The sequence below is a fragment of the Rhagoletis pomonella genome, unplaced genomic scaffold (genome assembly GCF_013731165.1).
Source record: "Rhagoletis pomonella isolate Grant_MI unplaced genomic scaffold, Rhpom_1.0 Rhpom_scaffold_00009, whole genome shotgun sequence".
Classification (NCBI taxonomy): Eukaryota; Metazoa; Arthropoda; class Insecta; order Diptera; family Tephritidae; genus Rhagoletis; species Rhagoletis pomonella.
Window position 1 is genome coordinate 11,344,477 of NW_023458563.1, and position 14,323 is coordinate 11,358,799.

Below are 14,323 nucleotides of genomic sequence, written 5' to 3' on the forward strand. Positions count from 1 at the left end.
GTTTACGGTGTTCCGCATTTTTTCCATACAAAGTATGTTCGACCATTCTGCTTTACGAAATATTCTCAGAAGTATTAGTTTTATATATTATTTAAAAAGGCTGTCCTTATTATGTCATTATTATTAAATATATATATATATTTTTATTTGAATAAATATGAGTATGAAGTGCCTTAAAAAGTAGAAGTTATTTTGGGGGAATACCATTGAAAATAGGGAAATTTTTTTCAGAAATTTTGGGGAATTAGCCTTAGTAGAGTTGGCATCCCTGTTGACAACATGCTGCCGAACGCAGTTACCTCAAAGCTCAATTAGCCTAGACTTAACTTAATTTAACTTACCGTAAGAAATCACCAATGATTACTCAACACGTCAACTTAAGCCAGAAGTGGAAATACTTTGTTTTTCAGCTGTTTGAGAGTTTGCCGCCTAAAATGCCAAATCAAAAAAATTCATGCAAAAAAATATGTTTGCATTCATTTATTTTTGAGAAATGCAAAAACGATAATCTGGCAAGCCTGATTCTCTCACCGCTCTCAATTTCTGTAAGGCCGTAACTTTAGATTCTTAAGTTAACCTACAGGTTTTTATGTTTCTTACGTTAAGCTAAGTTTTAACTAACCGGCAAACTCAGCTTCTCATACAACTGGTTGGCCAAAAAATTAAGTTAAATTAAGTTCCGAAAATTAAGTCTAGACTCTAGACCAGAGGTACTCAACAAATTTAAGTTACTGAGCAGCGTTAGAACTTCACTACGATCGTAGAAGATTTGCTACGATTTTTGATGAAAATTAGAAATTTACTACGCTACTCCGCTTTACCCACTTCGGTTTGCTTTCCCAAACAATAACGAGCACTTATTGCAGTATCTAAGCTCAAAAAATTCTCTTAGGGCCGTTTTTGCATGTATCTTTAAAAATTTATGTGGCCTTGAAATACATTTTTCCCTAAAAAATACTACACTTTTTTTTAATAGAAGAGGTCAAAGAGGGATTGGCTTCCAATTACACTGTACGTATGTAACTTTTTAACTTTTGAAATTTTCTAAAAACGAGATTTATAAGGCCATAAAATAGTATTCAAATACTCATTTTTGGTTTTTTATTTTTATGGGTGCTTCATTTGTTAAAGGACTCCCTGGAATTATCGGACGAATAATGTTTTTGAACCCCTTTAGGAATCCCATTTAAACAAAAATTTAACTAAAGCAGCATTTACATGAGGCGATTTTCTAAGCTATTCAACATCGCTTTCAACAAAATCGCCTCTGCAAATTGTGTTTAAATTTTCTGGAAAGCGATAAAATCGCTTGCACCAAAATAGACATGACACCAGGTGATTTATTGTCTATTCAAGTAGGTTTACCTTTCTTGTCAATTTTAAAATTGGAAATAATTGCATAATTTTTTATAGAGACAAGTAAATTTATAAACATTCGTACAAAATGAATGAAAATAATATAATTGCTTGCCCGGAAAGAGGCTCTCCAGGCAATATTAAGTGAGATGGATTTAAAAATTTCAGTTCAAGAGCTAAAAACAAAAAAAAAAGTATACGTACAGCGCACATACCGGTATTTTGATAATCTAGGCGGCCAAAACTATTTTAACGTTTTTTATAGTCTTTAATACTTTTATTCATCATCATTCAGACAATGGACTTTTTTTATTAAACTATTCCTTAAATGACCGTGGTATCTTAAAAGACACAACCATTTTGTACTAGAATAAATAGAAAATGAAATTTTTTTGGGGTATTTATAGGTTAAATTATATAAATAGACATCATTATTAATGTTTTAATTATTTATTTATCAAATGCCAAGTTTCATGGAAAGTTAATGCAATACCACAGAAGGTGTCAAACAAAATACATTATTTGAACCAAAAAAAAATATATAAAAATAAAAATATTTAATTCAATCAATAATCTGACGTCAATAAGAACTAAAGCAAAATGAAACAAATTAAAGGAAAAAATTACAAATTTTCATTATCTGATGAATCAGATTCGTTAGGTTGGGCCGGAATGAGTAAACTTAACGTTTCAGGTAAATATGATTTTAATTTTCCTCTTTTCACATTCCTAGTGCTGCTAAATAAAGGGTCTGAACTTAAAAAAAGTCGATTAAAAATGTCTCTATTGCAGTTTTCTCGGGAAAATTTTCTTGCGAAGTCTTGGCGGTAAGTTCTAAAATGTTTATTCCTTGCTTCTGCAGCCTCCTCCGAAAGTTGCCCAATAGGCACCAATGCATTTTTTATGATTAATGCACCATGCACAAGTATTTTGTGCATTGTCGGTGTCATCGGGTGCCATGGGTATAATTCAACGTACAACTGAGCTGTGCCAAATGCATATTTATCATACTTCTCCGAGTCCACTTTATGTCCACATGAAATTGTCTCCAATATGATTTTTAGCCGATAAATGAGATCATAGTTGATTCCGGTTATTTCAGCAGCTAACTTTGGATCTTCGAAAAATCTCCTGCTTGTGTTACCATCATTCGTGTTTCCAAAGTTAGCTTTTGGCATATCAACAAGCAAGCCAGTCTCGTTACGGAATCTCCGTTGGATTTCAAGTTTCCTGTCTTTCTCGAGCGTTTTTTCCGCTTCAGTCTTTCTTTCTCTGTATTTTCGAACAGGCAACTTGTAGGCAAGATGGAGAATACTCTCAATGAGTCTTATCCTGGCGTGCAAAACAGATAAACCAAACTCAAGGCATTCGTGGTTAATATCGTGCTTTAAATGCAGCTGATTAAAATTTTTGGATGTAGCGCCACAAATATAGCACTTACTGGTAGAAGAATGTTTCTGAGGACGGCCACATCGTTTCGGTTTTGCTGCAACAGTTAATTCAAAACCTCCTTCCAACCAAGACTTGTACTTTGATAGGAAAACATCTTCCTTTTTATGTACTTGCAGCCACTTTTTCTTGATTTGTGATTTAAAATGTGAAAAATTGTGCTTAAGAGCTGATATCTGTTCGTCAGAGTATTTTTCACTTGACAAAAGCTCCTGTTGTAAAGAGTTTAATTTTTCGTCCAAATTTGGTGAATTCTGAGCTTGCATGCGGTCGAATAGGTATTTTCGAGTCACATTTCGAACCCCTGAAGTGCCTTGAGAACCTTAAACAAACCAAAAAATAACAAGTATAGAAAACGCTTTAAAAAAAAATTGTACAATGAAACTTTTGAAATTCCACAATTAATTAATCTGCGGTTTTCTGCGGCTAATTCTACTTTATTCTACATCTCAAAGCATATGTACACAATCTGAAAAAAAAATTCAAGCTTGGACGGACTTGGAAGTATAACTTTCAGCTTAACAAATAAAAAAAAATATGTGTAAAAAATGCACTATTTCTCCTTATACAGAATTCGATAAATTACGTTATTAATGAACAAAATCTATAAAATATTTATTAAATTTGGAAAAAACATACCTGAAGCTTCAATTTCCATCATTAAAACGAGACATATAACTTTAATAAGTTAACTTTACTTTTTTTAAGATTTGTTGTTTGCCGAACGCCGAACGAGATATGTGTAGTGTGATAAGCAATGAACTTTTGACTGCCAATAAGGCGATAGCGCACGCGACGAAAACGCGCGAGAGGGGGTGGAGTGAATACTCTATTGTGTTCTCTTTCAATTTTATTCATTATTAAAATCAATTAATGCATTTTACAAAATTGACTTTTGGCCGCCTAGATTATCAAAATACCGGTATGTGCAGCGTATACAAGGGAGGCTGGCAAAATAGCAGCCTCAAAGAAGAGTGGTGCTGGCACCGTGGCTGTCGTGGTTTGCAACAGCGGACCGTTTTTTTGAAAAAGGTGATTGACGGGAGACCCAGTAAAAGTAACTTGGTAAATTTTCACATTTTGATAGCTTTAAATTTTCTTTATTAGTCATGATAATACTGTTTAGACAAAAAATACTGCAAAAGATACAAATTCACAATTTCCTCATGATGTGCCGCAGTGCTCTCAGGCAAAAAGAAGTAAGTTCTTACCAAATTAAGTCAATTCTGGAAGCTATAGGAAGGTTGGAAAATATTTCTAACAATGAAGAGAGCGAGCTCGATGTTTTTGGGCAGCATTGTGCCATTAGAAGAACCACTTTCTTCACAATTATTCATAAACAATTATTTAGCACAAAAGCGGACTAGACTTTAACGGTCACAAGCAACAATATTCAAAGGCATATTCGCACAACTTCAAACCAATTGGCTGAAACGCGTGAAGACAACTATTTTGAAGATGATGACTGCATTTAATATGTTATAGAGGCAGAGTTGGAGCCTTGCAACGATTTTGAAGCCTATGAAGATGAACTAGCTTTACATAGTGCATTCGAGTATACTATTAATTGTCACCACTTGCCAAAAATTTTTAAGAAAATTGCAATTTAATTATTGGTGAGAGCGCTGCTCGCATACTTGTATCCTGTTTTTTTTTTATTAAAGGTGCACATTTTTGGAGAAGATAATAGAACTGTTCGGTGGTCATTCTTAAACACTGCAGAAAGATTTCGGATCATCTGAGGCAAGCTCCTTGTACAAATTATCAGAAGCGCCCAAAAATTCACGCTGACGAACCCATTTCCTTACCCATACTGTACGTTTCCTCTTTAACACTTCCTTGCGTAGTTCATGGATTAAATCATTATAATTTCTTTAGCAATTATGTTGATGCTAAGTTTTAAAATTTTTCTTCTATTCATATTCAATATATTACCACAATTTTAAAATGTCAACGTTGACATTCGAACTCGTTCAACTTTTGTCGCCCGTGTAAATGCACGTGTGTAAAAAACTTCTCAGGCAACTTCTCAGGCGATGTTGAATCGGTTAGAAAATCGCCTCATGTAAATGGTACTTAACATTCACAAAAAAAAAACAAGACCTGAGAATGTTATATAAGAAATATGGAAAATTTTTAGGAACGAAAAATTACACTGAAGATGGCACAACGCCGAAACCGGTTTGTCTCCAAACCAAATATGATAAGGGATGACGGAAATTCTTTCCAAAATACATCATACACCCACCCTGTCGGAAACAACAACAACCAAAAAGGAAAATTTTTACGTTGCTATTCGATTAAAGTCTGTTGTTATGCATTAGTTTATGTTTTTTTAACTAAAAAAGGCAACTTATGACGAGCCAATATACATAAAAAAATATCTACTAGGGAATTTTATTTTCAGACACGCTTTTTCACTTCGTTTACTCCGATTTAGGCTTGCCGTAGTTTTAACCCTGTTACTGAGCCAAACGACAACAACATCAATACCAATTACAACAACATCGTTCTGGGAATTGCAAAAAATTAGTTTGTTCCAGTATTCTTCGTGCAAAAACCTGTGGAACTGTCAAACTACAATGTTACTCTCTCAAGTGAGAGTAAAAGGGGAACAGTTACAGAAGTGTACGGGAACGCAAAAACCACTATTTCCTGCACAAACGTCAGTCGGTTTGTTTACATGTCAGTGGTAGAACACTGATTTGGCTGAAAATCAGTAAATAATTACTAAAAAAAACTATACAATTAAGAATAATTGCGTACATATTCAAATATTTCGTTGTTTACTTCCATCTTTGATCGCACCGTGTTCTGTGAGAGAAATTCTTGCGTACGGGAACGACTTCCTGTAATTTCATACTATTTCTTACTATGTCCTAGTGTACTGGAACAAACTAAATATATCAACCCCAAAACCAACAAATCAATGATACAAGCATACAGCTGAGCAAATACAAGCCAACGTGAGGCATCAGCGAATGAATGTCGATCAATTTTGGTCCCGCTTGTTATGCCGAATCAACGCTTCATTAGAGCTGCAAATATATCGATGTCAGTATCGATATATCGAGTAATTGTTTTTTTTTGCAGACATCGATATTTCTCATTCTCCTTACTTATTATTACTTATTTTTTTAATAGAAATTCTTATTAAAAAGTTCGCAAATTTTAAGATATCGATACTTTTGCAGCTCTACGCTCTAAGCCAACTGCAAGTCGACCGATTTTGGTCCGAGAACATTTTGCGTGTTGTGCTTCCACGAATTCTGTGCCTGTTGTAAGACCCTCTCCAGTCTTGATTTCAAGTCTGCTCAATCGTAGGCGAAGGGAGGTGAGACGAATGTACTTTTCCCCTATTTTCTCACCTCCTTCGCCTACGAACCGAGCAGACTTGAAAGCAAGACTTGGCATGTCTAAGTGAGCCCATGTGAGCAGTGTTGCTGGGTCTTCGGCATGATAAAACGTCCCTCTTGGTCTGAAAAAAACGTCATTTCCTACCCAAAAACGTCTTATTCAAATGAATGTACAAAAAATTGGTCTTATTAAACTTTTATTGTATACGAAGGTACATATGTACGTAAGATATTTTAAAATGTCATTTTAATAGAGCACATTTAAAATTCATTATATACTGGTTTGAGATCGTTAATATATCAATCATTTTGTACATACACTTGTGGTCAGCTGATAAAGTCATCACCATTTTGATCGATTTTGGCTGTTTCTCTTTTGTTTATTTAATGTTTATGAAAGCCGAGCTCATTATAAAAAATCTAAGTTCGGTCCGAGCCGAACATTAAATACCCGACGCAAGTATTAAATATATGTTTTTCACCTACCGCTACATGGTAAGCCGGGGTGTATCAATATTAAATAATATAAATAAATATAAATATAATATTGAAGATTCAAGCATTTCTGACATTTACCCTTATATGAAAAGCGGCCGTAATTTTAGTCGGATTTCAATAATTTTCAACGTTTTGCTTTTATTTGGAAAGCACAATAACCGTACCGAGTTTGGTACAAATTGGTAGAACGGTTACCGACGTACATATATGTGATTAGAAGTGGGCGGTGACACGCCCATTTTCCAAAATTTTATCATAAACGTATTTCTTGGTAAAGAATTGTTGAAAGGATCTTCTAAATTGATTAGCTAAACTAGCTTTAATATTTACTAATCACAGCGCACGGCAGTGCGCGCGAGTGACGAAAGCATCAACAGTAGCATGATGACTCGCTTATATATAAACGAGATTTGGAAGTTTTTATCCAGACGTCCAATCGACATGTTTGATATATCGTTGGAAAGGTCTTGCAGAGGTTGTCCAGAAAATAAATTCAAGCTTAGTAAACGATTAACCGGATTCTTAAAAATTTAGCAAAGTGTTGCGAAACAAAAAAAGTTTTTTTGCTTTTGCCTGTTTAAGGGGGCATGTGGATACACCCAAAATATTTAGTGTTATTCTATAGGCCAATACCTTTCAAACGATACCTTATATATTAAGTTCCGGCCACTAGTTGGAAAGATATAGAGGTAAATGTGTTTTGGTTCGTGTCTCCACTACGAGATGCTTTGGTATGTATGTGGCGTATGTACGTACCATCATTTAATTTTTATGAAAACTACAAATCGGGCTGCTGAAAATAGATATTTCGGGAATTTTCTCAAAAACTGGTCAGTCGATTTTATTCTAAGTTTCCACAAGTCTAGCGCAAAACCTTAGTTTTCATATGGTATATAGCTTATATCTGGGAAAACTCTTGTTGTGTAGATATTGCTATTCAAATTGAAAAAATGTCGCTCTAAAAAGGGTCAAATGGTTAAAAATTAACATATCCGTCTAATTTGGTTACTTTAAGATATAAAAATAACATACCCAGTTCCCCGAAAAAGATCGCCCATTCCCCGATTGCCACTTAAACCGAAATTCCCTGCAAATCGGGGAATTTCCCGCGAGGTGACAAGTTGAAGGATGCAGCTGTGCTAATCACTTCGTACATGTCTTGGAAACCACAATTTGTGTGTATTTTAGAGTTTTTTTCAGTCACATGCCGAAATTGTAACATTCTTCCCCATTTTAATTGCAGGTACACGTGATAGAAGTAAAACTTCTTAAAAAAAGCACATGTGTGCCCCCCACACCCAGTAGAAATCTTAACAACAATTAAACTACGAGGCAATCAGACGAATACAGTTGTTTATTGTATCCAAAGTTGGTACCAAGTTGATAAGATTTTATCATTTCTCATAGTTTTTTTTTTTATTTTTAATTTTTTCGAATACATATCATCCTTGATATCATCATATCCTTGATCATCCTTTTTCGCTTTATTCCGTATTCGAAAAACTATGTGTTTCAATGGACACATCGATTTGAATACATAATTTAGATTTAGAGATTATTTTTAGCAATTTATTTGAGAAAAATAAAACATTTAGTGTATTGTTTGTATTTTCGTCAATTTTAAATTTGCTACCCCAAAATAATTGATATAAAATAAAACACCTCTTTGAGGTATAATTTTCGACTGACGAAAGCTGAACTAAAAACTCAAAATTTATGTATCAATTTCGTGACGAAAATTATACGCATTTTTTAACTGCCTTTCAAACGTACGGAAAATCATTTTTTATTTATTCGGAACGTTGCGAATTTCCGTTTACTGCTAGAAACACAATAAAAAAAAACAGAACTTTTACAACGATTAGTATGAATAACAAGTAAGAAAGTCTAAGTTCGGGCGGAGCCGAACATTAAATACCCGGCGCAAGTATTAAATATATGTTTTTTCACCCTTCCGAAACCTTCCGCTAGATGGTAAGCCGAGGTGTATCAATTTTGAGTAAATTAGCGTCCTTCAATTTCGAAATATTGAAGTTTCAAGCATTTCTTAAATTTACCGTTATATGAGAATCGGCCGTTATTTTAGTCCGATTTCAATAATGCTTACACGTGGCAAGTACAATAACCATACCGAGTTTTGTACAAATTGGTAGAACGGTTACCGACATACTTATATGTGATCATAAGTGGGCGGTGCCACGCCCATTTTCCAAAATTTTGCCATAAACGTATTTCTTGGTAAAGAATTGTTGCAAGCATCAATTTTGAATAACTTCGCGTCTGACTCTGATAACGGTGAAGACATTCGTTTCAACATACAACCATCAATTGATTTTGGAAATCTTGAACTTTCTTCCGAAGATATCGTTAGTGGCATCTCTCGACTTAAACAGTCATCAAATACCGATGTTGATGGTCTGTCTGCAATTTTGTTTAAGCAGTGCGAAGCTCTTGTTTATCCTCTCTTATTAATATTTAATAGTTCCCTGTCCTCGGGCACTTTCATTGATCCGTGGAAAGTGGCTTTTGTTACACCTATTTTCAAGTGTGGCAATAAAAATGACATTAGCAATTACAGACCCATTTCAAAACTTTCCGCCACGTCAAAGCTTTTTGAATGCATCATCCAGGAAAAATTAATATTTTTCGTTAAGAATATGGTATGCCCAGAGCAACATGGCTTTCTTCCGGGACGCTCAACTGTGACTAACCTAGCTATTTTTTCTGATGACTGCATCGCAGCTTTTCAGTCTGGATGTCAGGTTGACACAGTATATACGGACTTTTCTAAAGCATTTGATCGGGTTTCCCATGTAGTCCTGGTCAATAAGCTTGCCTGTATGGGTTTCCACTCAGTGTTTCTAAACTGGATTGAATCGTACCTACGAAATCGCAGTTGTAGGGTCATTGTGGACAATGTCAGGTCTTCTCCTTTCGTTGCCTGCTCTGGTGTTCCACAGGGAAGCATCTTAGGTCCACTTTTCTTCTTATTGTTTATTAATGACATTCGCTCCTGTTTTTCTACAGTAAAATTTTTACTATATGCGGATGATTTAAAAATTTATTCACCCATTTACAGTCACCATGACTCTGAACTGATGCAATTAGATTTGGATAATTTAAGTACATGGTGTAATACCAATCGGTTAACTCTTAATTTAAAAAAATGTTTTCAGATTATTTTTTCAAAACGCGTTAACGTCATTGAGACCTCATACCATTTATCTAACTCGCCCCTTACAAGGGTTAGTGAAATAAAAGATCTGGGGGTAACTTTTGACTCCAAATTTACTTTCGCAAAACATATTAACCTTTGCATTTCGAAATCGTATGCCATGCTTGCTTTTGTTAGACGTCATAGCTCAGAGTTCACTGACCCTTATACGCTAAAGCTTTTATATACCGCGTTTGTGCGCTCTAAACTTGAGTACGCTTGTTTTATTTGGTCGCCTTATTATCAGTGCCATATTGCAAGAATCGAACGGATTCAGAAAGTGTTTTTATATTTTGCTTTGCGCAGCTTACGCTTTTCTGAACCCATTCCGACTTATGAGTCTAGATGCCTATTGATCAACTTAAAGTCACTGCAGAACAGGAGAATAATTTTGTCGCTGTCGTTTATTTTTGACGTTTTTCGTGGTGCTACGGACTGCCCCATGCTCCTGGAGAGGATTTTCATAAATATTCCTGCCAGAGCCCTTAGGAACTCTGAGTTCTTCAACGTTCGTCTGTTCAATGCTCCTATTACTAGATCCTTGATTGAGTTTAATAGAATTACTAATTATTTGGAAATAGATTTTTCTTGTTCAAAAGGGTGCTTTTTAAATACAATAAACCCTCTTTATAAGTGAGCCATTTATGTATACTAGTAATTTGCCTACTGTTATCACATATTTCTACTTAGCCTGTAAGATTTTCTATTCTGATTGGCTTAATAAATAAATACTAAATACTAAATACTAAAGTTTGGAAGAAATTGGTGCAGCGGTTACCAAGATATACACATGTAACCATAAGTGGGCGTGGCTACGCCCATTTTCCAAAAATTTATAATATTCTTATTTTTCGTCTAAAACTTATTATAAATATCAATTTTGAGTGTATAATCTCCAGCAGTTACTAAAATATCGCAGTTTTCGTATTTCTGAAAATTACCGTTATATGGGAAGTAGGCGTGGTTATTGAGCGATTTTAAACATTTTCGGCCATTTCGTATGCTATGCGAAGGCCAACAACTGTGCCAAGTTTGGAAGAAATTCGTGAAGCGGTTACCAAGATATACATATGTAACCATAAGTGGGCGTGGCTACGCCCATTTTCCAAAAATGTATAATATTCTTATTTATCGTCTAAAAATTATTGTAAATATCAATTTTGAGTGAATTATCTTCAGTAGTTACTAAAATATCGCAGTTTTCGTATTTCTGGAAATTACCGTTATATGGGAAGTGGGCGTGGTTAAAGTCCGATTTCGCCCATTTTCAATACCAACCTACCTTGGATTAAGGGAATCCTACATACCAAATTTCGTTGAGATATCTCAATTTTTGCTCGAGTTATCGTGTATACGGAGAGACGGACAGACGGACAGACGGACGGACAGACAGACATGGCTTAATCGATTTCTTTTTTCATCCTGATCATTTATGTATATATTTGTCTATATCTATCTCGATTCGTTTTGGCTGTTACAAACAACCGTTATGTGAACAAAATTAATATACCCTTGTGCACAAGTGCGCTCGGGTATAAAAAAGATTTTCCCTACGTTTGAAAGGCAGTTAAAAAAATGCGCATAATTTTCGTCACGAAATTGATACATAAAGTTTGTGTTTCTAGTTCAGCTTTCGTCACTTGAAAATTATACCTCAAAGAGGTGTTTTATTTTATTTATGATTTCTCTAAATTACCGTTGTATTAGGTGTGGGCGTGCTTATTGTGCGATTTTAAAAATTTTCGGCCATTTGGTAAACTGTACCAATATCAATAACTGTGCCAAGTTTAGAAGAAACTGGTGCAGCGGATACCAAGATATACACATGTAACCATAAGTGGGCGTGGCTACAGCCATTTTCCAAAAATTTATAATATTCTTATTTTTCGTCTAAAATGTATTGCAAATATCAATTTTGAGTTAAAAATCTTCAGTAGCTACTAAAATATCGCAGTTTTCGTATTTCTGAAAATTACCGTTATATGGGAAGTGGGCGTGGTTACAGTCCGATTTCACCCATTTTCAATACCAACCTACCTTGGATAAATGGAAACCTACATACCAAATTTCGGTGAGATATCTCAATTTTTGCTCGTGACACGGACGGACGGACAGACAGACATAGCTTAATCGACTTCTCTATTCATTCTGAGCATTTATGTGTACATTTGTCTATATATGTCTCGATTCGTTTTGGCAGTTACAAACAACCGTTATGTGAACAAAGCTAATATACCCTTGTGCACAAGTGCGCTCGGATATAAAAACAAAATATAAATCCACATTTCAAACTTTGTGCAAAAATTATAAAAAATTTGCAAAGCTTCAGCTAGATTTTCAACATTTTATTTCGATATCAGGGCAAAGTGTGCAAGTCTAAAGGGGCTAAATAATCGCGTTGATTTTTAATAATTTTTTTTTCTTGTAGACATTTGGTAAGGGGGTCGGTTGTCGAAAATGTTATATTACGTTCTGCTAAGAAGGAGCAGAAAGATGTTGGAGAAGATAATAAGAGCTGCAGAACTGACCCGCTCAGGAACAATATACAACAAGAGCGTGGAATTGCTGGCTTATGCCGATGACATCGATATCATCGTTACAAAAACCGCGAAGTCTGTTCTGCCTTTTCCAAGATGGATAAGGAAGCAAAGCGAATGGGTCTGGTGGTAAACGAGGACAAGACGAAGTATCTCCTGTCATCAAACAAACAGTCAGCACATTCGCGCCTTGGCACCCACGTCACTGTTGACAGTTACAATTTCGAGAAAGTAGAGAATTTCGTTTACTTGGGAACCAGCATTAACACCGATAATAATGTCAGCATTGAAATCCAACGCAGAATCACTCTTGCCAACAAGTGCTACTTTGGACTGAGTAGGCAATTCAGGAGTAAAGTCCTCTCTCAACGTACGAAAACCGCGCTCTATAAGTCACTCATCATGCCCGTGCTGGTATATGGCGCAGAAGCATCGACAATGACAACATCCGATGAGGCGGCTCTTGGAGTGTTCGAGAGAATGATTTTGCGGAAGATTTACGGTCCTTTACGCGTTGGCGACGGCGAGTACCGCAGACGATGGAACGATGAGCTGTATGAGCTTTACAACGACATGGACATAATGCAGCGAATTAAAATACAGCTCTAAAAGTATTCAACTCGGAACCTGCTGGTGGTAGCAGAGGAAGAGGGAGGCCCCCACTGCGATGGAAAGATCAGGTGGAGAAGGACCTGGCTTTACTTGGCGTTTCCAATTGGCGTCAGTTGGCACAGAAGAGAAACGACTTGCGTGCTTTGCTGAACTCCGCCAAAATCGCTTAGGCGGTTACAGTGCCAAAAAACAAGAAGAAGAAGAAGGAGCATAGCAATATTTCAGCCTTTTTGGGTTCATTACATTTTCAATGAAGTCTTAAAAAAGTCGCCTACTTTTTTCTGACTTTTTATGCTGCTACAGCTTTTTTGATGCTTTTGCGAGCGTGCGTGTTGCAAGACATCAGCTCTTCCTGATTTTGCTTTTAATGTGCAATTGCAAACATTACAATAAGCCTCGTAACCTCAAGTGTTTACACAACCAGCCTTATAACACGAGATCCTTAGTCCAAGAATAAAAAAAATGCGCGTACGCTTTGTATGCATCATATTTAAGTCATCTGTGTCCAAAGAATAAATATCATTTGAAGCAGCTGCTGCAAAACACAAAGCTTGGAGAGATTTATTAAGAATATAATTCGAAATCAGTTCTACTTACAGGATTTAGTAACAGAGAAAAATTACTGGGAAGTTAAAAAACGTCATTTTTTACACAAAAAACGTCCAAACGTCAACAGGATACAAAAAACGTCCAAATGACATTAAAAATGTCAACCTGGCAACGCTGCATGTGAGCCACAGTGGTGTTGTTGTAAGCACACTGAATGCTGATCGATTTTTGACGGTGAACATTTTGCGCGTTGGTCTAGACCAGGGGTCCTCATCCAGTAGCCAGTAACTTCTACCACATTGTGGTAGATCTGCTACTTTTTTGAGCATCTACCACATCTACCACTCAAGGTCTGAAATCTACCACATATTCGCGGTAAATAGAAAACACAAAAGAGAATGCGAAAAAAATTGCTTTCAAGGCTTGACGTGTCTGAAAGAGGACTAATGAAATGATTTGTGAATTATATACTATGTTTGTTACTCGTCTATTTTGTACTTATATTCGTATCGCGTGAACCTGATACACATAAACTGAATACAGAACAATTAAATACTATTAATGTTATTTCAACATTAAAATGGTACCGAAACCCGGGATTAAGGAATACAAATCCCTCACGTAAATATATGTAATTGCATTAATTTGATATAAGTAACACGCTGAAAAGAGGTGCTCCTCTTTCCAAACACTTTGCCAAATCACTACCACGTGAAAGGCTTCTAATTATTACAATCTACAGCTTGCTTCAA